The sequence below is a fragment of the Microtus oregoni genome, unplaced genomic scaffold (assembly GCF_018167655.1).
Source record: "Microtus oregoni isolate MIOR12 unplaced genomic scaffold, Mior012 000006F_ref0000085, whole genome shotgun sequence".
NCBI lineage: Eukaryota > Metazoa > Chordata > Mammalia > Rodentia > Cricetidae > Microtus > Microtus oregoni.
In genome coordinates, this window is record NW_024543065.1 from 20,606,627 (window position 1) to 20,634,367 (window position 27,741).

The following is a 27,741-nucleotide window of genomic DNA, read 5'->3' on the forward strand; positions in this document are numbered from 1 at the left end:
AACTGCTGGAGGCATTACCATCCCAGCTCTATTATAGAGCTACAGTACTGAAAACAGCTTGGTATTGGCATAAAAACAGAGATTTTGGCCAATAGAATTGAATTCAAGACCCGGATATTAATTCACAAACCTATGAACACCTGATTTTTGACAAAGAATCTAAAATTATACAATGGAAAAAAAGAAAGCATCTTCAACAAATGGTGCAGGCATAATTGGATGTCAACCAGTAGAAGAATGAAAATAGATGCATATCTATCACCATGCACAAAACTCAAGTCCAAATGGATTAAAGACCTAAATATAAACCTGACCACACTGAACCTGAAAGAGGACAAAGTGGGAAGTAGCCTTAAATGCATGGGCACCGGGGGGACCATTTCCTAAGTATAACCCAGTAGTACATACAATAAGAGCAACAATGAATAAATTGAACCTCATGAAACTGAGTAGCTTCTGTAAAGCAAGAGACACAGCCAATGAGAAAAAAAGTCAACCTACTGAATGGAGAATAACTTCATCAGCCCCACATCAGAAAAAGGACTGATCTCTAAAATATATAAAGAACTCAAGAAATTAGATATTAAGAATCTAAATCACCCAATTAAAATGGTATACTGAACTAAACAGATTTCCCAACAGAAAAATTTCAAATGGTCAAAAGATACTTAAGGACATGATCAACTTCATTAGCTATCAGAAAAATTCAAATCAAAACAACTTTGTATATACCATCTTACACCTGTCAGAATGGCTAAAATCAAAAACACTATGATTGCTTATGCTAGAGAGGATGTGGAGTAAGCGGAACGCTCATCCATTGCTGGTGGGAATGTAAACTTGTGCAACCACTATGGAAATCAGTGTGGTGATTTCTCAGAAAATTGGAAATCCACCTACCTCAGGTTGCAGCAATACCACTCTTGGGCATATACCCAAAAGATTCTCAATCATACTACAAAAGCATTTGTTCAACTATGTTCATAGCTGCCTTAGTTGTTATAGCCAGAACTTGGAAACAACCTAGATGCCCCTCAATGGAAGAATGGATAAAGAAATTGTGGCACATCTACACATTAATGTACTACTCAGTAGTAAAAAATAATGACATCTTGAATTTTGCATACAAATAAATGGAATTAGAAAACACTATCCTGAATGAGGTAGCCCAGCCACCTCGAAATGAATATGGTATGTAGTCACTCATACGTGGATTCTAGCCATAAACGAAAGACATTGAGCCTATAGTTCATGACCCTAGAGAAGCTAACTAATAAGGTGAACCCAAAGAAAAACATAAATAGATCCACCTGGAAATTAAAAGCAGATAAGATCACCAGACACAGTTTGGAAGCATGGGGTTAAAGCGGTAGAAGGAAGGGGAGACGGTGAAGAGAAGGGGAGAAGGGGGAAGTTAGGGAGAACTTGAGTGAATCAGATAGTTGAGATGGAGGAAGGACAGATATGAGTGCAATGAAAGAGATATCTTGAATGAGGAAACTTTTTTCGGATTAGCGAGAAACCTGGCTCTAGAAAAATTCCCAGGAATCCACAAAGATGACTCCAGTTAAGATCCTGAGTAATAGAGGAGAGGGTGCCTGACCTGGCCTTGCCCTGTACTCAGATGATGATTATTGTAAATGTCACCATAGAACCTTCATCCAACAACAGATGGAAACAGAGGCAGAGACCCACATCAGAGCACTGGACTGAGCTCCCAAGGTCCAGTTGAAGAGTGGAATGAGTGAGATTATGAGCAAGGAGGTCAAGACCATGAGGGGTTCACCCACTGACAAAATGTACCTGAGCTAATGGGAGCTTACCAACTCCAACTGGACGGGAAATGAACGATCATGGAATCAAACTAGTCCCTCTGAATGTGGTTGACAGTTGGGGCAGACTGTGTCGGCAATGGCAATGGCATTGGGATTTTTCTCTACTGCAAGTACTGGATTTTTGATATCCTATTCTCTTTGGATGTATTCCTTTCTCAACCTAGTAGTGGGGAGGGCCTTGAACTTTCCACATGGCAGGGTGCCTTGTCCTCTCTTAAGATTGGAGGTGGTTGGGGGTAGAGTTTGTGGAGGTGGCGGGAGGGGAGGGGGAAGAGGAGAGGAAATGGGAATTTGGATTGATATTTTTTAAAGTAACAAAAATGCGTTAAAAATTCATATAGAGCCTTGATATTCGTTTTGTAAAGTGGTCTGTATTTCCTTACTATCATTTAATTCCAAGGAAAGGAGAAAGACAGAAAATTCGAAAGAAATGAATAAATAAGGCATGCAGAAGAGAAAATGAGGCTTGAGAGATGCCATTTACCTTTACTCACGGCTCCAGATTAGTTGAAGAAATAAAATCAAGTCAGCTCAAGTGATAAGAATGACAGGGATCAAGGGCTTGCTGAGGTACAAATAACCTTGACAGAGTTTGTTTTGGCAGGTGCATAGTGAACTAGGGAAGGCATGGGTATTTCAGCCTTGATAAGTTGGGTAAAAGTTGACTTTTATAGAAACCTATCATGTTCCTCCAGGAACCACAAATAACCACAGGAAAACAAAGTTCATATTTACTCAGTTACTGACATCCCCAAGTAAATGTAGGATGTACTTGAAAGCGATAGCTGCAATGTGCTTTGATGACCTCTTTGAATAAAAGGTGATCTAGCCTGTCTGGGATTCTGGGCCTGGTTCCATACCCTAAGGTTTTATCTTCAGTGTCCCATGAGGCTCTCCTGTTGTGCATAAAGCCCATCTCTTCTGTTAGAAACAGTGTATAGTAACAGAGGATTCTGCGTTTTTTTTTAACCTTGCTGAGTAAATACATTCATTTTCAAATTCTCAAAGTGCCCTTTCTTAGCAATGCTTCCCAATCCTGTCTGTTTCTTATTAGTAGATAACCTGCATTTTATTTTCTACAGTAGTGGGCTTTCGCTCCAGTTCTGTCCTACCATCTTCTCTCATCTCTTAATCCATTGTTCTGTCTTTTGTTTCTTACATAAACTGCTATTGAGTAATTTAATAATGACTCTCATGTTCCCACAAAACACAGAATTTGACCCCAGAAGAGATTCTTAATCTGTTGAATGTAAAACTTTCCCTGATAAGGGAACAGGACATAATCTGGGGGTAATTTAATCAAGGCGATTCCTACGTGCTCAGTGTTGCAAACTGAAGCAGTGTTTGCAAAATAATCCAATTTGTGAGGGCCCTACAGTGCCAAGTGTGGAAATCGGTATAGTAAATGGCTTACTCAAAGGAGCAGCCGAGCTAAGCATTTCTGACTGTGTGACACTAGACACTAATTGTCACTGAGCTGAATGCTTTCAGGGTCCTATGATGCAATAGAGGTTTGTATTGGTATGGATCTTGGTTTACTGACACCAACTTAAGGTCAATGTTGTTATGTGTGTGTGTGTGTGTGTGTGTGTGTGTGTGTGTGTATTTCTGCTCTTGCTTAAGGTATTGTGATTGTGTAGATCATCTAAAAATGTAATGCATATTTAAAAATATAAGTTAATAGATAATCATCTATAATAGTCAAGCTTGTAGTTATGTTAGTTAAATTTTCTAGATGTAAAGATATGTATTTCAGTTACACAGGTATTCTTCAAATTTTTCAGAGACCTTCAGAATATGTTATTTAAATATTTTAATAACTTAGGACTTCTCATGACAATAAGACACATCTGCTCCTGGCAACACAAGCTACATCAAGAGAAAGATTGGAGTCACAGAGGCTCCTTATGAAGTTTTTTATTCATTTAGGCAAGAAACTGATCCTGCCTGGACTGCTAAAATGGATATGCAGGACCCACAGAGAAATGACTGCTAAACTTGCCTAAAGGTAAGTTGGTTTTTCAGGGTTCCTGCTTCATGAAAGAGTGTGCTAGACATTCTTCAGGATACAGAAAAATATAACAAACTGCCAAGATAGGCAAACCTGCCTTTAAAATTTCCTGGTTCATGGAAAAGTCTTCCGGATACTATGGGCCTCTAGGCTTAAGATGGATGCCCCCACAGTACAGAAGAACTTTGGGTGACTGCCTAGGCAGCAAGATGTCTCTGTGAATTCTAGAGTTTTGGAAGTTACTTACAATGTACTTCCTGTTTACTTTGTTAATTTTGTATCCTTCTGGAGACTTTGATGGAGTTGAGGAATAGATAATTATTATTATAGTTTTTCTTAGTTATGATAAAAGATGAAGCATATATAAATATTGTAACTGTAATTCTTGCTTGATAACTGCTTTGTTATATGTAATATTACTATGTTAAAGTTAAAGCCTTCCTTTTTGTTTAAACAGAAGGGGAAATTGCATGGGAGGTCCTTCTGTCCATGTGTTGCTTTTATTTTATTTTATTTTTTGTTTTTTTTTTGAGACAGGGTTTCTCTGTGGTTTTGGAGCCTATAATGTGTTGCTTTTATTGGTTGATGAATAAAGAACTTCTTTGAACCTATGGCTCGGAAGAGTAGAGGTAGGCAAGAAGGATTGGAATGAATGTTAGGAAAAAGAAGGGTGGATTTAGGAGAAGCTATTGAGCTGATGCCAGAGTCAGATATGCAGAAACTTTGCCGGGAAGCCACTGTCACATAATGACACACGGATTAATAGAAATGGATTAAATTATTATCTAAGAGTTAGTCAATAAGAGGCTAGATCTAATGGGCAAAACAGTGATTTAATTAATATAGTTTCTATGTGATTATTTCTGGGGTCTGGGCAGTCAGGAAACAACAAATGGCCAAGTGACTTCCTCCTACACTATGAGACATTTGAAATTTATATATAGAATTTGGAAGTTATATATAGAAGGAACAAGATAAACCATATGCATACACGCATAGGGGTGGGACACATACTGTTGGAATAAAACACAAACAATTGTTGATTTAATGATGGTGAAAACATGAACAAAATTGCTTTTCTCTCAAATATCTTTCATTGAATTTGGAAGTATATAAAGATAAGAAAGGTTAGCTGGACATTGCAATGTGTACATTTAATGCCACCACTTAAGAAGCAGAGGCAGGTGAATCTCTATGAGTGCGAGGCCAGCCTGACCTACATCACAAGATCCCAGTCAGTTAAGGCTACAAAGTCAGACTCTGCCTTAAAAAAAATAAAAGGTTTTATCCAACACACAACTATCAATGATTGTTATTCCTTTTACATTTCTTTAAATTAGTAAGATAAATAAACCACCCAATAGAACATAAGACTAAAAGCATGAATAAGTAACAATAAAAGTAATCTGAATAAAGTATTAAGCTATACACTGAAATTTCTATTTTGCCATATTTATGGATATAACTTAAAATATTTCACAGAAATTAAGACATTGTATCAATGTTTTCAATTAAATTATCCAATTTGCTTGTATTGCTTAGGTCTATTAAGGAATATTATATAATAGTATGTGATGATTCTGTATCCTTTATGGGAATTTTATTCAATTTCAATCTTTTTATTTCTCAGAAATATTAGTTTTATTGTTGATAGATATGTAAACTAATCGATTTTTACCCACACTGACTTTGCAACAAGTTTATGAATAACAGCCTCGTGATTTGAAATGACATATTTAGCTTATGCACAATGGTCTCTAATTTACCATGGCTCAAATGAAATTATCTAACTTTTATTATTGTTTTGCAGAATTTGACATTTTTCATTTCATTTATTTATTTATCTATTTATTTGTTTTGACTTTTCAAGCCATGGTTTCTCTGTAGCTTTGGAACCTGTCCTGGAACTAGCTCTTGTAGACCAGGATGGTCTTAAACTCACAGATATCTGCATGCCTCTATTCGCCGAGTGCTGGGATTAAAGGTGTGCACCACCACTGCCCAGCTTCTTTTTTTTTTTTTTTTTTTAATAATTTTTTTTATTAAGAAAAGAAGAAAAAAAAATAAACAAAAAACAAGTTTCCACCTCCTCCCAGCCTCCCATTTCCCTCCCCCTCCTCCCACCCTTCTCCCCCTCCTCCCACCCTTGTACCCCTCCCCCCACTCCTCTCCCCCTCCCTCTCCAGTCCACAGAGCAGTCCAGGTTCCCTGCCCTGTGGTAAGTCCTAGGTCCTCCCCCCTCCGTCCATATCTAGGAAGGTGAACATCCAAACTGGCTAGGCTTCCACAAAGCCAGCACATTAAGTAGGATCAAAACCCCGTGCCATTGTCCTTGGCGTCTCATCAGCCCTCATTGTTCGCCATGTTCAGAGAGTCCGGTTTTATCCCATGCTTTTTCGGTCACAGTCCAGCTGGCCTTGGTGAGCTCCCAGTAGATCAGCTCCACTGTCTCAGTGGGTGGGTGCACGCCTCGTGGTCCCGACTTCTTTGCTCATGTTCTCCCTCCTTCTGCTCCTCATTGGGACCTTGGGAGCTCAGTCCAGTGCTCCAGTGTGGGTCTCTGTCTCTGTCTCCATCCATCACCAGATGAAGGTTCTATGATGATATGCAAGATATTCGTCAGTATTGCTCTCGGATAGGGTCATTTCAGGTTCCCAATCCTCAGCTACCCAAGGAACTAACTGGGAACCTCATGTTGGGCACTTGGGAGCCCCTCTAGGGTCAAATCTCTTGCTCACCCTAAAGTGGTTCCCTTAACTAAGAATTGTGGTTCCGTGCTCCCCTATCCACCTTTCCTTTATCCCAATTCTCCTGATTCCCCAAATCCCCCCTCCTTCCCTTCTACCTTTTCTCTCCCCATCTCCCCTTACCCCCATCCCACCCCACCCCCAAGATCCTAATTTTCTCCCCGGCAATTGGGTCTACTTCCCTTAGCCAAGAGGATAACTATATGTTTTTCCTTGGGTTCACCTTCTTACTTAGCTTCTTTAGGTTCACCTATTGTAGACTCCGTGGCCCTAATTTATGGCTAGAAACCAATTATGAGCGAGTACATCCCATGTTCATCTTTTTGGGTCTGGGACACCTCACTCAGGATAGTGTTTTCTATTTCCATCCATTTGCCTGCAAAATTCGAGAAGTCATTGTTTTTTACCACAGCGTAGTACTCTAGCGTGTATATATTCCATACTTTCTTCATCCATTCTTCCATTGAAGGGCATCTAGGTTGTTTCCAGGTTCTGGCTATTACAAATAATACTGCTATGAACATAGTTGAACAAATGCTTTTGTCATATGATAGAGCATCTCTTGGGTATATTCCCAGGAGTGGTATTGCTGGGTCCAGGGGTAAGTTGATCCCGAATTTCCTGAGAAACCGAAACACTGACTTCCACAGTGGTTGCACAAGATGGCATTCCCACCAGCAATGGATGAGGGTACCCGTTCCTCCACAGCCTCTCCAGCAAAGGTTATCCTTGGTGTTTTTGACTTTAGCCATTCTGACAGGTGTAAGATGATATCTCAAAGTTGTTTTGATTTGCATTTCCCTGATTGCTAAGGAAGTTGAGCACGACTTTAAGTGTCTTTTGGCCATTTGAACTTCCTCTGCTGAGAATTCTCTGTTCAGTTCAGTGCCCCATTTTTTAATTGGGTTAATTAGCATTTTAAAGTCTAGTTTCTTGAGTTCTTTATATATTTTGGAGATCAGACCTTTGTCTGTTGTGGGGTTGGTGAAGATCTTCTCCCAATCAGTAGGTTGCCTTTGTGTCTTATTGACTATGTCCTTTGCTTTACAGAAGCTTCTCAGTTTAAGTAGGTCCCATTTATTCAATGTTGCCCTTAATGTCTGTGCTTCTGGGGTTATACATAGGAAGCGATCTCCTGTGCCCAGCTCCTGTAGGGTACTTCCCACTTTCTCTTCTATCAGGTTCAGTGTGTTCGGGCTGATATTGAGGTCTTTAATCCATTTGGACTTGAGTTTTGTGCACGGTGATAGATAAGGGTCTATTTTCATTCTTCTACAAGATGACATCCAGTTGTGCCAGCACCATTTGTTGAAGATGCTTTCTTTCTTCCATTTTATACTTTTAGCTCCTTTATCGAAAATCAGGTGTTCATAGGTTTGTGGGATAAAATCCGGGTCTTCTATACGATTCCATTGGTCGACTTCTCTGTTTTTATGCCAGTACCACACTGTTTTCATTACTGTAGCTCTGTAATAGAGTTTGAAGTCAGGGATGGTAATGCCTCCAGAAGATCCTTTATTGTATAGGATTGTTTTGGCTATCCTGGGTTTTTTGTTTTTCCATATAAAGTTGATTATTGTCCTCTCCAGATCTGTGAAGAATTTTGATGGGATCTTGATGGGGATTGCATTGAATCTATAAATAGCCTTTGGTAGAATTGCCATTTTTACTATGTTGATCCTCCCAATCCAAGAGCAAGGGAGGTCCATCCATTTTTTGGTATCCTCTTCAATTTCTTTCTTCAATGCCTTAAAGTTCTTGTCAAATAGATCTTTCACTTCCTTGGTTAGATGTACCCCAAGATATTTTATGCTGTTTTTGGCTATTGTGAATGGTGAAGCTTCTCTGATTTCCCTCTCTGCTTCTATATCCTTTGTGTATAAGAGGGCGACTGATTTTTTGGAGTTGATCTTGTATCCTGCCACATTACTAAAGCTATTTATCAGTTGTAGGAGTTCTTTGGTGGAGTTTTTGGGGTCGCTTATGTACACTATCATATCATCTGCAAATAACGAAAGTTTAACTTCTTCCTTTCCAATTCGAATCCCCTTGATTCCATTATGTTGTCTTATTGCTATTGCTAGAACTTCAAGCACTATATTGAAGAGGTATGGGGAGAGTGGACAGCCTTGTCGTGTTCCTGAGTTAAGTGGGATGGCTTTGAGTTTCTCTCCGTTTAATTTGATGTTAGCTGTCGGCTTGCTGTATATAGCTTTTATTATATTTAGGTATGACCCTTGTATCCCTAATCTCTCCAAGACTTTTAACATAAATGGATGTTGAATTTTGCCAAATGCTTTTTCAGCATCTAATGAAATGATCATATGGTTTTTTTCTTTCAGTTTATTTATATGCTGGATTACATTGATAGATTTTCGTATGTTGAACCAGCCCTGCATCTCAGGAATGAAGCCTACTTGATCATAATGGATAATTTTTCGGATGTGTTCTTGGATTCGATTTGCCAGTATTTTGTTGAGGATTTTTGCGTCGATATTCATGAGTGAGATTGGCCTGTAGTTCTCTTTCCTGGTTGAGTCTTTGAGTGGTTTTGGTATCAGAGTAATTGTGGCTTCATAAAAGGAGTTTGGTAATGACCCTTCTGTTTCTATCTTGTGGAATACATTAAGGAGTATAGGTATTAGATCTTCTTGGAAGATCTGGTAGAATTCCGCATTGAAACCATCTGGTCCTGGGCTTTTTTTGGTAGGGAGGTTTTTGATAACCTCTTCTAATTCTTCGCGACTAACGGGTCTATTTAGATTGTTCACCAGGTCCTGATTTAACTTTGGTATATGATATTTATCTAAAAAAGTATCCATTTCCTTTACATTTTCCAATTTTGTGGCATATAGGCTTTTGTAGTAAGATCTAATGATTCTCTGAATTTCCTCTGTGTCTGTGGTTATGTCCCCCTTTTCATTTCTGATCTTATTAATTTGCAAATTCTCTCTCTGCCGTTTGATTAGCTTGGATAGTGGTTTGTCAATCTTGTTGATTTTCTCCAGGAACCAGCTTTTTGTTTCATTGATTTTTTGTATTGTTTTCTGTGTTTCTATTTTGTTGATTTCAGCCCTCATTTTGATTATTTCCAGTCTTCTACTCCTCCTAGGTGAGTCTGCTTCTTTTTTTTCTAGAGCTTTCAGGTGGGCTGTTAAGTCTCCAATGTGAGCTTTCTCTGTTTTCTTTAAGTGGGCACTTAGTGCTATGAACTTTCCTCTTAGGACTGCTTTCATAGTGTCCCATAAGTTTGAGTATGTTGTTTCTTTATTTTCATTGAATTCCAGGAAGACTTTAATTTCTTTCTTTATTTCTTCCTTAATCCAGCTATGGTTCAATAGTTGACTGTTCAGTTTCCATGACTTTGTATGCTTTCTGGGGGTAGCATTATTGTTGAATTCTAACTTTAATCCATGGTGATCTGATAAGACACAGGTGGTTACTAATATTTTTTTGTAACTGTGGATGTTTGCTTTGTTACCGACTATGTGGTCGATTTTCGAGAAGGTTCCATGAGCTGCAGAGAAGAAGGTATATTCTTTCCTATTTGGATGGAATGTTCTATAGATGTCTGTTAAGTCCATTTGATTCATTACCTCCACTAATTCTCTTATTTCTCTGTTAGGTTCCTGTCTGATTGACCTGTCCATTGGTGAGAGAGGAGTGTTGAAGTCTCCGACTATTAGTGTGTGCGGTTTGATGGCTGCCTTGAATTTTAGCAATGTTTCTTTTATGTACGTGGGTGCTTTTATATTAGGGGCATAGATGTTCAGGATTGAGACTTCATCCTGATGAACTGTTCCTGTTATGAGTATAAAATGCCCCTCTCCATCTCTTCTGATTGATTTAAGTTTAAAGTCAACTTTGTTAGAGATTAGTATGGCCACACCTGCCTGTTTCTTAGGTCCATTTGCTTGATAGGCCTTTTCCCAGCCCTTTACTCTGAGTAGGTGCCTGTCTTTGTGGTTGAGGTGTGTTTCTTGTAAACAGCAGAATGTTGGATCCTGTTTTCTTATCCAATCTCTTAGCCTGTGCCTTTTTATAGGTGAGTTGAGTCTATTGACATTAATTGATATTAATGACCAGTGGTTGTTAACTCCGGTCATTTTTTTTTAGTCGTAGAGTTTGTGTGTTTCCCTTCTTTGTTTTGTGTTGGTGAAGGGTCTCTAGATGTCTGAGTTATTGTGGTCATTGTTGGACTCCTTGGTTGGTGATTTTCCTTCAATTACTTTCTGTAAGGCTGGATTTGTGGCTGCGTATTGTTTAAATTTGTTTTTATCCTGGAAAATTTTATTTTCTCCATTTATAGTGAATGAAAGCTTGGCTGGGTATAGTAATCTGGGCTTGCACCCATGGTCTCTCAGTTTCTGCAGTACATCTATCCAGGACCTTCTGGCTTTCATGGTTTCCATGGAGAAGTCAGGTGTAAGTCTGATAAGTTTACCTTTATAAGTAATTTGGCCTTTTTCCTTTGCAGCTCTTAATATTCTTTCCTTATTCTGTATGCTTTGTGTTTTGATAATTATATGGCGAGGGGATGTTTTTTTTTGATCCAGCCTATTCGGTGTTCTGTATGCTTCTTGCACCTTCATAGGAAAATCTTTCCTTAGGTTGGGAAAGTTTTCTTCTATAATTTTATTAAATAGATTTTCTGGACCATTGAGCTGCCCTTCTTCTCCTTCTTCTACTCCTATTATTCTTAGGTTTGGTCTTTTTATTGTGTCCCATATTTCCTGAATGTTTTGTGATGAGAGTTTGTTGGACTTGCTGTTTTCTTTGATCAGTGTGTTTATTTTCTCTATGGTATCTTCAGAATCCGAGAGTCTTTCTTCTATCTCTTGTATTCTGCTGGTTATGCTTGTTTCTGTGGTCTCTATTCGTTTACCTAGATTTTCCATGTCCAGACGGCCCTCTGTTTGTGTTTTCTTCTTTGCCTCCATTTCAGTTTTCAGGTCTTGAACTGTTTCCATTATCTGTTTGATTGTTTTTCCTTGGTTTTCTAGGGTATCATTCACTGATTTATTCAATTCTTCAAACTTTCTGTTATATTTCTCATCCATTTCTATAAGGGCGTTTTTTACATGCTGTTTAAGGGTGTCAATCACTTTCATGAAGTCAATCTTTTCTCCTTCCTCTTGATTAAGGGGTTCTTGTCCTCCCGTTGAGTGGTCGCTTGTTTCTGGTAGCTTCATGTTGCTTTTCAGCTTGTTGGGCGAATTCTTGCCTTGACGTCGGCCCATCTCTTCTTTCAAATGCTCCCTATGGATCTTCTTTTACCGGATTAGGTCTCCTTGCCTTCCAAACGCTGTCTCTCCCCAATGTTGGCTCTCCCAATGCTGGGTCTCCTGGCGCCGAAAGATCAGGCCTCCGTGCTGGTTGGGCAGCTCGCAGACATAGCGCCTACCCCGCTTGGTGCAGGCAGGCCACAGAAACAAAGGAACTGCTGCCCCCCGGGAGCCCCGGGTACTCGGACTCAGCGCCCAGATAGGCTGGGCGATGCCACGCGCCAAAAGAGGGCAGTGGGGGCGAAGTGGGGAGGGCTCTGGACGGAAGCTGGGTGGGCCAGGAAGAAAGAGGCAGCACCCGGGGAGTAGAGGCCCTGCAGAGAGCCCAAGCAGGACAGGGGGCCAAGAAACCCCCGAGCTCCCCGTCCCAGGCTGGCGCCGTGGGCCAGAAACTCACCCCAATGCTGGGTCTCCTGGCGCCGAAAGATCAGGCCTCCGTGCTGGTTGGGCAGCTCGCAGACAAAGCGCCTACCCCGCTTGGTGCAGGCAGGCCACAGAAACAAAGGAACTGCTGCCCGCCCGGGAGCCCCGGGTACTCGGACCCAGCGCCCAGATAGGCTGCGCTGGGCGATGCCACGCGCCAAAAGAGGGCAGTGGGGGCGAAGTGGGGAGGGCTCTGGACAGAAGCTGGGTGGGCCAGGAAGAAAGAGGCAGCAGAGAGCCCAAGCAGGACAGGGGGCCAAGAAACCCCCGAGCTCCCCGTCCCAGGCTGGCGCCGTGGGCCAGAAACTCACCCCAATGCTGGGTCTCCTGGCGCCGAAAGATCAGGCCTCCATGCTGGTTGGGCAGCTCGCAGACAAAGCGCCTACCCCGCCACTGCCCAGCTTCTTTTGGAAAATTTTGTATTATGTGTTTAATAATATTCAGCCACCCGGTGTAAACTCTTCTCATTCCTCTCTCACCCAACTTTTGTTTTTTCTTTTTATTTCCTTTACCAAACAAGGTTAATGTATACTGCCCAAATATTATTGGGTTTGTGGTCTTCTACTGGTTTATAATTAATTTACCAGCATTACTTTTAGAGAAAACTGACCTTCCTCTCTCAGCAGCTACAGTAGCAAATAGCTCCATGGTGTAAGCTGGAACGTCCTGCCCAGTGCCTCCATCTTGGGATCCAGTCTGCCTTAGACTTGCACAGATCTTGTGTATGGTGTCACAACCAATGTGAATTCACATGCACAACTGCACGGCTGTTTCCAGAAGACACCATTTCTTACCATCCACTGCCACTGGCTCTGATACACTTTCTGCCTCCTCCTCTGCAATGTTCCCTGAGCCTTTGCAGGAGGGTGCACAGTCTGTATTCTCCACTGAGGGTTGGGCATTCTGTTGTCCCTTATGCTCTGCACCTTGGTGTGTGTTGCAGGTATAGTGAACCAAAGCAAGCCTCATGCATATGAGGCACATGCTGTTCAAATGAGCTTTATTTCTATGTCCCAACATGCAATTCTTTTGATTCTCAGTATCCAGAATAAAACAGAGTCACAGAAAACCCTGGAACTCCACAGTGCACTGTGTCACTGGGCTCTGTTTTCCAGGAAGGTGGGTGTGTCAGATACACTGTCAGCCTAGCACATTTTGAGAGTAGCTGCAGGCCCCTGAGCCTCCATTCTCTCTTGCACCGAGGAACATCTATACTGGCTTTCATTTCTGCCCATTCGTCTCTTTAGTCTCCTTTCATCCCATATTGATTTTTGTTATAATGTCTTAATACATGCATGAGTACATTTTTTTCCCAATCTCCCAAGGAATGTGTAAACAAGGTTAGGGGATGACTCAGTGGGTAAAGGCACTTGCTGCACAAGCATAAGGATTTAAGTTTGGGATACTCAGCATTATGTAAAAAAAAAAAATGGTATGACTGGGTGTGTTAATTCCAGTTCTATGAAGAACAGAGCCACAAGAGTTCTGGGACTTGCTGGCCACAAGTTTATCTGAAAGACAAAACTCAGTGAGCTCGAGGTTAAAAGGGAGATCCTGTTTTTAAGTAATAAAGCTAAAGGTAATAATAAAGCAGGACTTGTGACACACTTCTCTGCTTTGGGTGGGGTAAATTATATTGTATGGTAAAGGGGACAGAAAAAAAGTGTAGAATTGTTAACTACCACAGACTTTTCAAATTATAGTAGGGCTCAGGCCCATTGTCTATGGTTGTTCTCCCGTGAGAGCTCCTCCAGCTCCTTCAATGAATTGCCTTTAAGATACCACCCTACTTGCCCATAATCTCTTATAGTATAAATACAGCTTTAAACTGTGAGCTCTCTCTTGCTTTTTGGTTCTTCCTTCTGGGTGCTAGATTTGATTCTTGTTCCCCATTCATGCTGAGGAGTGTGATCTAGGACAGTGATCTCTGTGTCTTCCCTAAATAAATAACCTTTATTATACGTAATTCTGAACCAGTGTGGGATTGTTTTCTGTTTTCCACCAGCATCTGGTGCCTGAAGGAGGGGCCCAGTCCACACTTTGGGATTGTTCCACCAGTTGCATGGCACATTGGGTACTGATTCTCCTGCCTGCAGCTTTAGCCAGCCCTCAGATGCAGCAGGCTGCAGTTCAGTCATCCCCAGCTAGTGACCCACATGCTGCCCCTATGTGTATTACATGCCAGCCAATAAATTGCTGCCTGCTATCCCTGTGATACAAACAGTCTGCCACTCATACTGATGGAAAACTTTGGGTCTTCATCCTGGGTCCCAACTCTCAAAATTATTTGATTGCCTTGTTAACTGCTCTTAATTTGTTAAACAAAGCATATTTTTAATTACCTAAGAAAGGAATACATGCTGTTCTCTACTGCTAGTGTCTCTCAGCCATGTGGCTGCAACTGCCACACCTGATGGCCAATAGCAATTATTACACCTACTCCATTCAATTCATTGTAATTGCCTTATAAAAGGTAAGATCTAAAATGTTATAAAAAGACTAATAACAACCAGGAGTTCATTAACTCTTGATTATACTAATAGAAGGGGTTTTGCTCTTGTTTTCACAAGAAAAACTATGGATACTGTCAAAATTAGTAAAAATTCAGTTTGAAAAAGAGAAGCCTCTTGAGAAATAGAAATAACAGCTCATTCACAGAGGTGACAATCATACAGGTTGTAAGAAAACCTCTTAAGGGTTGGGGCAGGGTTCTGTTCTTCTCTTTCCAGGAAAAAAATTCTCATCTTCAATGAATTGAGACACCTTGGATATCTAGATGCCTAAAGACAAAATGATACCTATCCAGAAGGAATCAACAAACAAATGGAAATCTGACTTATGGGGCTGTATTTTCTCCAGGGTTAAATTTAATTATCTGGGGCTATAGAGATGGCTCAGTGGTTAAGAGCACTGACTTTTCTTATAGAAGTTCTGAGATCAATTCCCAACAACTACACATTGGCTCTCAACCATCTGGTGCCCTCTTCTGGCCTTCAGACAAACACAATATACATAATAAATTAATTCTTTTATTATCTGGACATGTGGTGTACATCTCTACTTAAAATCAGAGCTGGCTTTGTAGTTGGATGATGGCTATATCATTCTCCAAATTCCAGTATATTGTTAAAAGAAAAATTCAGAATTTCTGCCTCATGTCAGGAGCTATCTGGTATGTGATAGAAAAAAGATAGATTTTAAGGAAATATTTTACTTTTCTCCATGCCAATCTTGTTTATATTGTATCTTTCATCGAATAATGTTTAAGTTTTCAACAATGAACAGTAAATTTTCCTGCAATAATCCTTGAAGCTTCTAAGAAGAAGATGGGGACCCAAACAATGACTCCATCTGGTTAGTATGATGTCATGTTGTTGGTAGCGTTACTACGAGACCCGTTTTTTGGTACCAGCTGTGGAAATGGTGCACCTTGTTACATCGTTCTGGTCTGAACTTCAAACAAGAACTTCAAAAACTTCTGTCAACTACTCAGAGACCATATGCTACTATACAAAACAGCAATCTTGAAACTTAAACATAGTTTTACTATTACCGGAAAAAGACATCACCCCAATGACAGAAGGAAGTAATTCTAAAAGACCATCTTTCCTCTCCCAACAAAGTTTGTCCTCATGGATAGAGACACCATTTAGGGGCTGATTATTACTCATATAGGGTTAGGGGTGGGGTGAAAATTAGGTAAGTCCACAGATCAAAAAAGAGGGAAAACTGAATGACATAATAGGTAATTTAGTGTGAACTTATTCACACTAACAATAATAGTGGTGATTAATAGAGTGAATATTTGCGAGCTATTATTTATGGCCAATTTACATTGGTATAGATTTTTTTTTTGTATATTGGTACAAGTTTAAATGATATTTGTTATATTGAATAGGCTCCTATTTTTATTTACAATATTTGTACACCTATACAAAGTTATTTTTTATTTTGTATGCATGCATGTTTCTACCGCTATTTAAGACATTTTGTATATTGATACAATTTTAGGATATATCTATCATATTGCATTATATATTTCTATTTTTGACCAAGATATTTATACATTACTCATATTTTGAGGTCATTGTCTTCTGTTTTATTACTTTATAAATAATACCATTCAAAATTTCCACTTCTTTCCCTCGTCCCACTTCCCTCCCACTTTAGTGAACAGTTGTTTAAAGATTGTTTAGTATTCTGATAGAAAGTCTTAATGTTTAAGTTATACAGCTATTAAGTATTATAGGTCAATAGTCACTCATGTTTGTTTTACTTTTAGTCAGACTAATCTGCTTTTTTAGATACATAGAGATTGTATTTTGCATAGATAGGTAACCTTCAAACTCTAAGTTCTGTAGAACATGGCATTTAAAAAGGATTCTGTTGATGTGAGACATGATTGCTCCTGGTAGAGCCAATCTCTGCCCGAGAGAGAATTGAACATTAAGACACTTCACCTAGAGGTGGTTTTATTCTTGGCACAACTGGCCTTTGGGCAAAAAACTGTCCATTACTTGAGTACTGACAAAGTGCTAGATGTCCAGACTGGACATCAGGATACAAGAAAAAACACCATCAAATCTTACCAAGACAGGGTAAGATGTTTTTAAAAATTTTCCTGCCTCTGAAAATTGTCTGTCAATTACTCTAGGCCTTAGCCAAATCTGGTTGCTTCAACATTGCAAATGAGACTTTGGGTGATTGCTCATGCAGCCAGTTATCTCTGTCATCTACTGCACATTTTGGAAATTGCTTGATTGCACTTCCTGCCTACTCAAGTACTATTTTCTTCCTTCTCAAAACTTCGATGGGTTGAAGATTAGATAGGCATAGTTACCTTCCTTTTATAAGACATTTATCCAAGACATTTCCAATGCAAGACTTAGACTCCTTAGCATAGGATGTTTATTAAAACATTAGGATATCTTCCTTGTTTACTATTGTTTATGTTAATTGTAATTCTAATCTTATACTTGATATCTTTTTCTAGTGTATATAGTTTTGTATTGCGTTTAGACATTTCTTATTTAAATGAAAAGCTTAAATTATTCTTCCATTGTGCCCTATTCCCTTGTCAAAGAGGTGTTATACATTAGATACTTTATAAATCTCTTGATGAGTCAAATTGTATAATTTGTGGGAACCTTAAAATCACTATTAAAGAGTGGCTTATGTAGGTAAAAGAAGATTAGAAAATGGCCAACAGTTAAAAGAACATTTTAGAATAGGGTAAACACACACACACATATACACACAAACACACACACACATGGTGTAGAAGGTCCTTCTGTCTTTGTGTTTATTTTATTGGTTAATGAATAAAGAAACTGCCTTGTCCTGTGATAGGGCAAAAAAAAAACAGAACTAGGCATGGAAAACTAAAGTTAATGCTGGGAGAAAGGAGGTAAAGTCAGAGGGACACCATGGAGTCACCACTAGAGGTAGACTTGTTGACACTTTGCTGGTAGGCCACAACCACATGGTGATATACAGATTAATAGAAATAGGTTAAATTAATAGAAAAGTTAGCCAAGAAGAAGCCAGAGCTAATGGGCCAAGAAGTGATTTAATGAATACAGTTTCTGTGTGATTTATTTCAGTTCTGGGCAGCCAGGATGAACTAGCAGGCCCTCCTCCTACAGATTGGCACACACGTGGCCAACTAAATCCACATAAAACCCAAGAGGGTTTGAAAAGGAATTCAAAATAAAATACAGAGTTGAACACAGCTTCTTGTTGCTTGCTGGTGGCATGCTGTGGCTCTCTTATGACAGATATTCCTGATTCAGCAGGCAAAAGAATAAACCACCATAGCTGTTTTGAAATGCCAGCTTTCTGGACTTTGCTGCCAGCATGACCTCTGGCTCTTCCAGGAGTTGGAATATTTAGATGGGGTGTATGAACAGCAGACTATGGCTTTATTGATGGCTACTTGGCCTGCCTGTGTGCCTAGGGATGGGTCACTGTGCAGGTTGCTTGAAGTCAGCAAGTAGCTCTGCTATGCTGGACTGGGTACGGCAAGAAGGCAATGCCATATTTATTCTAGCAATGGCACTGTTTAAGTTTTTAAAGAAGCAATTAGCATTTTAGAAAGCACTACTGGACAGTAAAGAATTACAATATGCAATAAGCACAAATTCAGATGAGTCACAGTGTTGGACAAATGTATGTAGGCTTGGAAGAGAGAAGAAAAGAGTATAGATAGTCACAAAAAAGGTTAAAGTCCTTAAAGAGACTGTACAAATAGTCATAGTTTAAAAAACTGAAGACAAGTCACATAAAAATGGAAAATTCATAGAGAGTCTGGATTATGTATATTATTGTGTTATTTTTGAAATTTTTGACTATGAATGAGCTAAGTACAGAGATGCATTTCATTGTGTGGACTGCTAAGCTAAACCAGAATCTAAGGATATGTATCTAAGGATATGTTGCTTTGGAAAAGAGGTTCTTCTGTTGTTTCCACAGAGGATGAGAACCTGTAGATTGTTTCCTATCTGGTGTGTTTTGATAGAGTATGACCCCCTGAAAGGTTGCTATGAACACCCTCAAAAAGTTACTTTGCCTAACTACTGAATATGCTGAACCTAGCACACAGGATACACTATGAAAGACCTAATTAATAGCACACCCAAAGCCAGAGTTAAGGGGCCAAGCAGTGCTATAAATAATATGATTTCTGTGTGATTATTTTGGATCTAAGTGAGCTGGGTGGCCTGAAACAACCAACATGCAACTTCTCCAACACACACACACACACACACACACACACACACACACACACACACACCAGTTACTATAGAAAACATAAAGCCTGATGATTTGCACATTTGAAAAATAATGCGGTATGGAAGGGCATCCTTGAGGAAGAAAACCTTGAGGCTTTGGAACTGAATTAATATATTCACTTCACAAACCCCTGGGACTTTCCACTGCTGTGATGCACTTTTACAAGAAAGAAAACAAAGGTAGAATAAGGTCAGAAATTATAAGTTAAGCCCTAAGTAGGAACTAGGAACATACCTCAGTGGTAAGGGAACTTGTCACCAAGGCTGACAACCTAAGTTCAGACTTTGGCATTCTCATGCTCAAGGAAAGATCTGATTCTCAATAGTTGTCCTCTGAAGCAGACCTCCTGAAGCCTGTCCTCCCTCTCTATTCATTCCCTGGGGACTCCATATACCACTGCTGTAGATTCAGCTTCCTTCTCTTACCCCATCTATTTGTGTCACCTACTGATAGCTGTAGGGAAAAATGGGAAGTAGAAAACAACAAGATCTCCTGAGTGAATCAGGAGCATGGGGACCATGGGAGAAGGTTGAAGGGGAGAGGAGAGTAAGGAAGAGGAGTAGAGAAAGATGTATAGCTCAATAAAATCAATAATAAAAAAATTTAAGAAGACAGGTTTTCCCCGTTTAACAGTACTGGCTGTTGTGGAACTGGCTTTGTAGAACAGGCTGGCCTCTGCCTCCTGTGTGCTCAGATTAAAGGTGCAAGCCTCCACACTTAGTTGTGTTTAGCTTAACTTTAAATCAGGGTTATGTAACTTATTCCAGGTCTTTCTCTGCATATTCCCAAATATAGTTTACAGCAAAGATTCTTTCCAAGTCCATATAGCCAAGAACACCTCACCCTTCCTTGTTGATGGCCCTCAACATCTGACTAGACTCCTTATCCATCCTCTTCATGCAGTTGACAACAGGTTATCCTGACCTGGCTTCAGCCAGGATCCCATTAAGTCAGTTTGCATGGTATTTCCCGCATTCCTGAGTTGTTCACTAATAGGGTTTTCACTGGCCCATTCCTAAATTTTGCCATAATACATTCTCAGTTGATCTCAGTCTCATTGCAAAATCTTACTGTGCAGGTTCCCACACCTGTCAAGTTAGTCTTCTTTAAATCACATTTTAATGGCTGTCATTAAAATAAAATTTTATGAACAGTGAACATATCACCTATAGATGATAAAACACAAAATGCCAAAATAAGAAACCAGAAAAGAAAGGTTGATAAACTGTAAATCCCTTTCTGCTTCATATTTCTCATTTATGGCTCTGCACTGGCTCAAGAAAATTTCTTTTACTCCATAAATCACAGATGAAATACTACATAGTATATAAGTTTATTGGAACCAAATCATTCATATTTGCAAGAAATATTTGACTGAGACTCTTCTGCAAAAGTTTCAAGCCATCATGATGCTCTGTGTGATCATGGGTCCTGCAAGAAATCCAGTAAACCATGAGCTAAAACATCTGAACTGTCAGGGTCTGGTGGCTAGCCCAGATCATAAATCATTTTCTCTGAACCAGACCCCAACATAACTGTCTCTCTGGCTTGGTGTGGATGTACGGAAATAAAGACACAGCTCACCTGGTTTTATTGGGAAGGAGATTCTCAGTGGTTCCTCATGAAGTCCTGAGTTCACATCCTGAAGAATTCCTCTCATTTATTGTCCAAAGAGCTTTTATACCAAAACATGAACTGAGTGGGAAATACACCAGCCTTCTGTCTCCTAGGTAACAAGGTGAATGGCTTTTTGTCACATCCACATCTACCTGTCTGCCCTGATGCTAGCTGTCACATAGGCTCGAATCAGCATTTCTATCAGGCATCCTCTAAATTACAAAGAAAGGATCAAACAACATCTTAACCTTTTCTTAGGTAGTGATAGCCTGTCTGGAAGGATACATGACCATCCTCAGATACTGACTATGGCTTTAGAGCCTGGCAACCACACCATATAGAAATATGGGCCTAGCCAGGCAGTGGTGGTGCACTCCTTTAATCCCAGCACTCGGGAGGCAAAGGCAGGTGGATCTCGGTGAGTTCGAGACCAGCCTGGTCTACAGAGCTAGTTCCAGGACAGGCTCCAAAGCCACAGAGAAACCCTGTCTCGAAAAACCAAAAAAAAAAAAGAAAGAAAGAAAGAAATATGGGCCTACAATCCACTCTCTCTTAGAATTTTAATAAAGCCTGTGCTTCTGCAACAGGACACAGAATGATCATACCTGGCTTAGGCAAAGACATCTTCATTTACCCAAATTTTTCCATCTTTTCCATATGCGAGCTCCCATCTTAGGCATCTGGGGAGAAGGAGCTTCAAACCTGTCATTGACTGCTGATCTCTGTGAAGAAAAGAGATTAATGGAGAGAGATACCTTTTGGGCTCTGTGTCTTGGAGCCATACTTTCTTGTCAGGATAAATTATAATGCTTTATGAATAATCATGCTCCTAAAGAATATAGTCTCCTGTTTAAAGGAGAAGAGAGTCACCTGAGTTGAGAATGCTTCTTCAGGTAGTTTGGTACAGTTCTTAAATCTTTTGCATTGTATTAAAATGTAAAATTCTTAACATATGCATTAAGACCCAATATTTATGGGGTATGTCAAACTTTTCTCAGCAGTTGACAGTCATTATCATAATTCTTAGCATTGTTGGTCAATACCAACTTTTGCAAATATCTTTGTCATTACCATAATTCTCAGCATTGTTGGTCAATACCAAATTTTCCAAATATTTTTGTCAGTACCATGATTCTCGGCATTGCTGGTCAATACCAGAGTTTCCAAATCTTTGGGTCAGTACCATGAATCTCAGCATTATTGGTCAATACCAGAGTTTCCAAATATCTTCAGGTCAGTACCATGATTTGTGGAATTATTGATCAACACCAACTTTTTTTCTTTTTTTTTTTTCTTGCAGTCACAAACATCAGATCAATACCGGTAAGAGTACAATGACATTGCTGTTATCAAATACCAGTTACAATCTCTGAACAGCAGTTAAATTTTTAGTTTGCCCCCTTCTTAAGTGAAGAGGGGCTTCAGTCATTTATTATTTTGAGTCTTTCTTTCCCTAAGGGGAAAGCTTAGTTCTTAGTTCTCAGGTCCAATATTTTAACCTAAATGAGTTCTGTGTCTTAGAAATTAAAAACAGACAAATGTTCAGTCTGCGTCTTAGTTCCAAAGCAAACAGGATTCAAACTGCAGAATATCGTAGCAATCATGGTCCAGTCATCTCACCAGGGCCTCTGGGTCCGTATGTGTCCCAAGTGTCTGGAAGCAGCTCAGCATCTGTTCTTCAGAGCAGCATGGAACCCTGCAGTGTAGAGTGGTGGCAGTAGGTCCTGTAATCAAGCACTCCTCTCTGTGCAGGCAGGGAAGACTGGGCCAGGGACACTTCTCCAACTCCTTTCTCCATCTCCTCTATGGGGTGTTTGCAGCTATGATGTCAACAGGTCTGCCACTTCTTTACAGTATATGCAGTCATCTCATCCAGCTTTTATTTTCTTTCTGTGAAAAAAGAACATAAACACATCCTTGACCCCAAGTACATATGGGTTGGGTCTTTTTTATAATTCATTGCAAGGAATTTTTTTTACCTTGCCTTACCAAAGTCACCTTGGCGCCATTATGTCAGATCTGTCTACAACATTTATAAGTTGTTCTTATGCAGCCATATCACGATCCACAATTCCTTTTCATTAGTAATCATATATGCAGTTCTTTTATTGGAAGAACCATTTGTATAATTCAGCATAACATCCTTTAAGGGATCTTTAGCTATAACATTAGCAAAATACAGAAGGGCAAATTGCAGCAATAATCATCTGGGAAAAGACCATTACTCTGGCCTTTAAACTTAGCAAATACAATTGTCTAAGAATCGTTACCTTAAGACTAATTTTTAATTAATTAGGCTATTGCTTAATATAAGAAACATTTATCACAGTAAATACTCAGTTAAACTATCTCCTAGATTCCATCCTGATGGAGGAGGGTCATCTGTCTATGTGTTACTCTCATTGGTTAATAAAGAAAACTGCCTTGGTTTTTTTGATACGGCAGGATTTAGATAGGTGGAGTAGACAGAACAGAATGCTGGGAGAAAAGAAAGCATAGTTGGTCAGACACCATGGAGCCAGCTACTAGGTCAGAAATGCTGATTCTTTCCTGGTAAGCCACCACCTCTTGGTGCTACAAAGATTATTAGAAATGGGTTAATCAAGATGTGAGAATTAGTCAATAAGAGGCTAGAACTAATGGGCCAAGCAGTGTTTAAAAGAATACAATTTGTGTGTTGTTATCTCGAGGCATAAGCTAGCAGGTGGCCAGTAGCCTGGTGGCAGGAAAGCAGACCTGCCTGCAGCTCCTCACTACACCATCCTGTTCTTTTATATTAGACAGGCTATTGCTTTAAATTAAAAGTTTAATATCATTTTTTTGTGTTTGCTGATTTATTTATTTATTTATTTATATTTGATTCAGTAAACTGTTAAATTGAATTCATATGGAAAGTCATTCTTGGGAAATGCTCCCTGATCAGACAGGCGGGGTTGTAAATTGTAACTTTTATTTTCTCATCATGAAAGCACTTGATGTAAATAAAAGCTTCATTGATCAGATATAAAATTACAACATTAAATGTCAGGTTCAGTTAAAAAAAAATCTTTTTTTGGACAGGCAGAATGGAATGAAATAAAATCTCCTTTGCCAGTCATGCAGATCTCTTGAGTAATATATTTCCCACAATATTGTCTCCCATATTTCTTTTTTTTTTTGTTTCTTTTGTTTTTGGTTTTTCAAGACAGGGTTTCTCCATAGCTTTTTGGTTCCTGTCCTGGAACTAGCTCTTGTAGACCAGGCTGGCCTCGAACTCACAGAGATCAGCCTGCCTCTGCCTCCCAAGTGCTGGGATTAAAGGCGTGCGCCACCACCACCCGGCTTTGTCTCCCATATTTAATGATTCATCTAGAACCATGAAATTATTTCTGGGTTTAAAATCTGGGGAGGTCACAGAAGAATAATGAAAAACTTTAGATCTATCTGGGAACTCTTAGTATTGTGTTGCTGAAATATGTTTCCTTTCAAAACTAATTGTCAATTTTCAGTCTTTTTTTTCCTATTCTTTTTTTCTTTATTTTTTGTTTAATTTTTTTTAGTTGTTGAAAAAAAATTTCTGCCTCCTCCCCATTTCCCATTCCCCTCCCCCTCCTCCCACACATTGTCCCCTCCCCACTCTCCTCCCCCTCTCCCCCCACTCCATTCCCCCTCCCTCTCGAGAATGAAGAGCAGTCCAGATTCCATGCCCTGCAGTAAGTCCAAGGTCCTTCCACTTCTATCCAGGTCCAGGAGGGTGAGCATCCAAACAGGCTAGGCTCCCACAAAGCCAGTTCATGTATTAGGATCGAAACCTAGTGCCATTGTCCTTGGCTTCTCATCAGCCTTCATTGTCCGCCATGTTCAGAAAGTTCGGTTTCATCCAATGCTTATTCAGTCCCAGTCCTGCTAGCCTTGGTGAGCTCCCAATAGATCAGTTCCACTGTCACAGAGGTTGGGTGCCCCCCTCGTGGTCCTAACTTCCTTGCTCATGTTCTCCCTGCTTCTGCTACTCATTTGTATCTTAAGAGCTCAGTCCGGTGATTCTATTTGGGTCTCTATCTCTATCTCGATCCATCGCCAGATGAAGGTTCTAAGGTGATATGCAAGATATTCATCAGTATGGCTATAGGATAGGGTCATTTCAGGTTCCCTCTACTCAGTTGCCCAAGGTACTATCTGGGGACATCTCCCAGGACACCTGTGAGTCCCTCTAGTAGTAGTCTCTTGCCAACCCTAAGGTGACTCCCTTAATTAGGATATATATATTTCTCTGCTCCCGTGTCCATCCTTCCTTTATTCCAACCATCGCATTCCCCCAAGCTCCCCCAGTCCTCCCCTTCACACGTTTCTCACCCCAATTCCCCTTAGCCCCATGCCACCTCACCCCCAAGTTTCCAGTTTTTGCCCGGCAATCTTGTCTACTTCCCATATCCAGGCAGATGACTATATGTTTTTCTTTGCATTCACCTTCTTATTTAAATTCTCTAGGATCACAAATTATATGCTCAATGTCCTTTATTTATGGCTAGAAACCAATAATGCGTGAGTACATCCCATGTTCATCTTTTTGGGTCTGGGATACCTCACTCAGGATAGTGTTTTCTATTTCCATCCATTTGCATGCAAAATTCACGAAGTCATTGTTTTTTACCGCTGAGTAGTACTCTAATATGTATATATTCCAAACTTTCTTCATCCATTCTTCCATTAAAGGGCATCTAGGTTGTTTCCAGGTCCTGGCTATTACAAATAATATTGCTATGAACATAGTTGAACAAATGATTTTGTCATATGATAGGGCATTTCTTGGGTATATTCCCAAGAGTGGTATTACTGGATGTTGGGGTAGGTTGATCCCAAATTTCCTGAGAAGTCGCCACACTGACTTTCAAAGTGTTTGCACAAGTTTGCATTCCCACCAGCAAAGGATGAGTGTGCCCCTTACTCCACAACTTCTCCAGCAAAGGCTATCATTGGTGTTTTTGATTTTAGCCATTCTGACAGGTTTAAGATGGTATCTCAAAGTTGTTTTAATTTGCATTTCCCTGATCACTAAGGAGGTTGAGCATGATCTTAAGTGTCTTTTGGCCATTTGAATTTCTTCTTTTGAGAATTCTCTGTTCAGATCAGTGCCCCATTTTTTTAATTGGGTTAATTAGCATTTTACAGTCTAGTTTCTTGAGTTCTCTATATATTTTGGAGATCAGACCTTTGTCTGTTGTGGGGTTGGTGAAGATCTTCTCCCAGTCAGTGGGTTGCCTTTTTGTCTTAGTGACAGTGTCCTTTGCTTTACAGAAGCTTTTCAGTTTCAGGAGGTCCCATTTGTTCAATGTTGTCCTTAATGTCTGTGCTGCTGGGGATATACGTAGGAAGTATTCTCCTGTGCCCATATGTTGTAGAGTACTTCCCACTTTCTCTTCTATCAGGTTCAGTGTGTTAAGATTGATATTGAGGTCTTTGATCCATTTGGACTTGAGTTTTGTGCATGGTGATAGATATGGATCTGTTTTCATTCTTCTACAGGTTGACAACCAGTTGTGCCAGCACCATTTGTTGAAGATGCTTTCTTTCTTCCATTGTATACTTTTAGCTCCTTTATCAAAAATTAGGTGTTCATATGTTTGTGGGTTAAAATCCAGGTCTTCTACTCTATTCCATTGATCGACTTCTCTGTTTTTATGCCAATACCAAGCTGTTTTCAATACTGAAGCTCTGTAATAGAGTTTGAAGTCAAGGATGGTAATGCCTCCAGAAGTTCCTTTATTGTATAAAATTGTTTTGGCTATTCTGCATGTTTTCTTTTTTCTATATAAAGTTGATTAATGTCCTCTCAAGATCTATGAAGAATTTCGTGGGACCTTGATGGGGATTGCATTGAATCTATAAATTGCCCTTGGTAGAATAGCCACTTTTACTATGTTAATCCTCTCAATCCAAGAGCAAGGGAGATACTTCCATTTTCTGGTATCCTCTTCAATTTCTTTCTTCAAAGACTTAAAGTTCTTGTCAAATAGATCCTTCACTTCCTTGGTTAGAGTTACCCCAAGATATTTTATGCTATTTGTCGCTATCGTGAAAGGTGATGCTTCTTTGATTTCCCTCTCTGCTTCCATATCATTTGTGTATAGGAGGGCAACTGACTTTCTTGGAATTGATCTTGTATCCTGCCACATTACTGAAGGTGTTTATCCGCTGTAGGAGTTCTTTGCTGGAGTTTTTGGGGTCGCTTATGTACACTATCATATCATCTGCAAATAATGAAAGTTTAACTTTTTCCTTACCAATTCGAATCCCTTTGATCCCCTGATGTTGTCTTATTGCAATTGCTAGAACTTCAAGCACTATATTGAAGAGGTATGGAGAGAGTGGTCAGCCTTGTCGTGTTGCTGATTTTAGTGGATTGGCTTTGAGTTTCTCTCCACTTAATTTGATATAAGCTGTCAGCTTGCTATAAATAGCTTTTATTATAGTTAGGTATGACCCTTGTAACACTAATCTCTCTAAGACCTTTATCATAAAGGGATGTTAATTTTGTCAAATGCTTTTTCAGCATCTAATGAAATGATCATATGATTTTTTTCTTTCAGTTTATTTATATAATGGATTACATTGATAGATTTTTGTATGTTGAACCAGCCCTGCATCCCTGGGATGAAGCCTACTTGATCATAATGGATAATTTTTCTAATGTGTTCTTGTATTCGGTTTGCTATTATTTTATTGAGATTTTTTGCGTCGATGTACATGAGAGAGATTGGCCTGTAATTCTCTTTCTTGGTTGAGTGTTTGTGTGGTTTTGGTAGCTTCATAGAAGTAATTTGGCAATGACTTTTCTGTTTCTATACTGTGAAATACATTAAGGAGTATAGGCATTAGGTCTTCTTGGAGGTTCTGGTAGAATTCTGCATTGAAACCATCTAGACCTGGGCTTTTTGGTAGGGAGGTTATTTATAACAACTTCTAATTCTTCGCGACTAACAGGTCTATTTAGATTGTTCACCTGGTCCTGGTCTAACTTTGGTATATGGTACTTATCTAAAAAAGTGTCAATT

General features: G+C 39.6%; 1 protein-coding gene across 5 annotated transcripts in view; it reads right to left on the minus strand.

Moving 5' to 3' along the window:
* LOC121449734 (amine sulfotransferase-like) overlaps positions 1-22,457 on the minus strand; it is a 53,864-nt gene extending 31,407 nt beyond the window's left edge. Inside the window, exons 1-3 of one of the 5 annotated variants that reach the window (XM_041654391.1) lie at positions 22,331-22,457; positions 21,316-21,432; positions 20,678-20,819 (exon numbers count right to left, since the gene is read on the minus strand). The gene's annotated coding sequence lies outside the window, so the exon portion shown is untranslated. Of the gene's footprint in view, positions 1-2,319; positions 2,373-20,677; positions 20,820-21,315; positions 21,433-21,580; positions 21,717-21,781; positions 21,827-22,330 lie in introns of those variants that run through there. The other 4 variants (XM_041654392.1, XM_041654389.1, XM_041654393.1 and 1 more) reach the window with 4 other exon arrangements.
* Positions 22,458-27,741: the final 5,284 nt, after the last annotated feature.